Source organism: Gossypium hirsutum, chromosome A13 (assembly GCF_007990345.1).
Source record: "Gossypium hirsutum isolate 1008001.06 chromosome A13, Gossypium_hirsutum_v2.1, whole genome shotgun sequence".
In the NCBI taxonomy this organism is placed as follows: domain Eukaryota; kingdom Viridiplantae; phylum Streptophyta; class Magnoliopsida; order Malvales; family Malvaceae; genus Gossypium; species Gossypium hirsutum.
The window spans coordinates 66,560,869-66,564,184 of record NC_053436.1 but is presented as its reverse complement, the minus strand read 5'-3'; positions in this window follow the sequence as shown (position 1 = coordinate 66,564,184).

Genomic DNA, 3,316 nt, shown 5'->3' with positions numbered 1-3,316 from the left:
TATGGTTCATAGTGATTATTAGGTTATAACCCTATTCATTTATGTATGTATGTGCCCATTTCCATTATGATATGGCTTATGGCTGTTATTGATTAAATGTTGTGTGGGTTTATAAGTTGGTATGAAAAATGCATGCATGCAAGACTAATAAATATTACTTATTATGTATGAGATGGTAAGATATGAATTGCCATAATAGGGTGTCTTAAACAAGTATAATGTGACGAGAAATTGTCATGCATGAGCTAGGTTTATGAGTGTTTAAGTACCATTGAAGTCATATATATGTTTGTACAATTAAGGGTGACAATTGGCTTGGAAAATAGCCTTAAAGTTGTCCACACGAGTAGGCACACGGGCATGTGTCTAGGTCGTGTGTCACGCACAACTTGCCTCATAGGCGTGTAGTCCGACCGTGTGTCCCCTGCACCCTAATTAATGCTACACAGAATGCCCAGTAGTAAACACACGGGTAGAGACACGGTTGTGTGTCTCATCCGTGTGAGAGACACGGCCTTAGCACATGGGCGTGTACCCAGGCCGTGTGAAGTCTGCACCAGATTTTGGAATTTAATTTGCCAGATGGCCTAAGGACATGGGCGTGCGGCTTGGACGTGTGACCTTATTTGGTTGATGGCGTCATAGTCAGAGAGTTACACGAGCTGAGGACACAGACGTGTCCCAAGCCACATGGGTGTGTGTGACCATACGGCCTACCTACATGGGTGTGTGACTCTCCAACACATGAACATTTTCTAAGTGTTATAAAATTTCTGAAAGTTTTCAATTTAGTCCTAAATCCCTTTTGATGCATGTCTTGGGCCTTGTAGGCCCGTATAAGGAATGTTATGTCTAGGCTTGAATGACCTTAATTGGAACAAAATTTTATGGTCCGGTTTTGTGTGTTTGATTGCATTTACTTCTGGTAACGCCTTGCACCCTATTTTGGCGTCGAATACGGGTATGGGGTGTTAAAGAACTTGTGCTTAGGCATTTGGCTAAAATATTTTGGAATGCATGATATATATTTATTTATACGAGCATGATTAGTAAGTTAAATTTTTGTTGTATGAACTTACTAAGCATTGAATGCTTACTTTATTTAATTTTCCTCTATCTTATAGTGCTCGAAAGCTCGCTAGGGTTGGAAATCGGTCGGAGCATCATCACACTATCCTTCATCCCATTTTGGTACAAATAGCAAACTTATTTTAGTATAATGGCATGTATAAGCTAAGTTAGGTAAAATGATGAAATGTTTGGTTGTAAGTAGCCATTGGAATGGCTAGTGGAAAGTATATTTTGATGAAATTATGAAAGGCCATATCATGATGGATGTGTGTTGGAATAGTTAAATCGTATAAGATATATATAAAACAAATGACGGATGGAAGCAAGGGAGCATCATGTGACCATTTGGATAACAACTAGGAATGGATCTCGTGTATGAACATCCAAAGGACTACACTCACTTAAAATATTGTACACGGAACACCAACATTCATGTACATATGGTAAGAAGAACTTCAAATATCCATGCATCAAGCTAATGAAAAATCAGCTCCTTAAAACATCATTAAAAGAGGAGTGCATGTCCCATGCAAATACATATACAGTTAAAGGGGAAGAAGGTAAACATGCAAGGCATTTGGAGTTTTCTTCCATGCTAAGCATACATGCACGTACCAAGGGGAATAAATTGATCATTCAGTTTATGCATGCAACCACCAAGAAATATAAATCGAATTTAATGTCTATGTGTGAACATTTTAAATCATTGTGTGAGCACAAAATATGTCAAATATAGATAGTCATTCTAGGGCCTATATAAGTCATGTAATTGCTCATTTTGAAGGTTAGAACTTTATGAATCAAATTTATATTTGTGAGATTATTTTCTCTCTCGGTTCTTAATTGAACTACCGAACTTACCAAGCCGTAAGGTTAGTGGTGTTCACCAATTGTCTTATCATCCTGTAACCCATCCCGAGTGTGGTAACTTCGATTATACCAAGGTTCGAGTATTTGTCAAGTTTAAGTGAATCGAGTTCTCTTATAACTTTGGTTCCTTAAAGCATTCAAGTGCTTCGGGTCAAGGTTTTCACCCTTTGTTGAATCATTCAAGACGATCCTTCCTTTCAAGAAAATTTTCAAACATTCCATGTCACGGGAAATCGCATTAGATAGCCATGGTGAGATCCAGTGGGGAAGAAAAACACCTTATGGCGAATTAATGTCCGCCAGAATAGTATACAAGAGAGTCGTCAGGGCATATCAGTAAGAATCATTGAATGATTAACATGGTGAAAAATTTGACACAACATTTATGACATGTATGGGAACGCAGGTAAGCGAGCTGATAAGAGGCCCCGAAGAAAAGGTAAGGGTATATACAGAGGGAATGGAGTAACTCATTCAAAGTATTTTCAAATCAATAACTATCAATAAGAGTTCACTAGTGGTGACGAAGAAGCTAGAATTGGACATAAGAATAATGAGACAATTCCTCAAACTCTAATCCTAAGCGTGTCTTAGAAAAAAGGCCATCATAATTGTGGAAAGTTCACCAAGGACTGTCTTATATGGGAAAATCGCCAAGGTCTATCTCGCGAGGAAAGTCCACCAAGCACTACTTTGAAGACGGGAATGTTCGTAGGGATTGCCTTACGGATGGAGAGTCCGCTAATAACTATCTTAAATGGGAAGTCAGCCAAAGATGTTCTAATAAGAAGATAGTCTGGTAGGATCTATATGTGGTTTGGAAATCCATTAAAACTATCAAATTAATGGAGTTATCGGTTCAGACTATCTTGAAGAGGAAGAGCCAGTTGGGATTATCATTCTAGAATAATCCCGCAAGAAAGGAGTAGTTTTCTTCATTATCCACCAAATCTTGTATTCAAAGGCCCCATAATAAGGGTGTATATATATAGGTATCATGTCCCAAAGCTGACTATGATATTTTCTACGTGAATAAGTCAGATTCTAGTAGAGGTAAAGACTCACATGCAAAAACCTATAGGTGACCATATGGGTTATGTTCTTGGGATAGGTATATGCATAAGTTAAGTTCAAAGATAGCTATGTGGATAGTATGGTTGGAAGGCATTAGGTTTGATGCAAAATGAATGAACAAGGTAAGAATTCACCATATTAGCGAATTACCTATAAGCACGCCAAGCTAGTTAGAATTTTGTATATCTATTTGTATTATTGTCTCTTCTGGGTAGAAGACTCCCCAAAAAGTTAAGTTCTGGGCGAAGGTGATCTTTTGAAGAGTCTCTTTTGACTACGAGGCACTCTTGGATAATCCTTG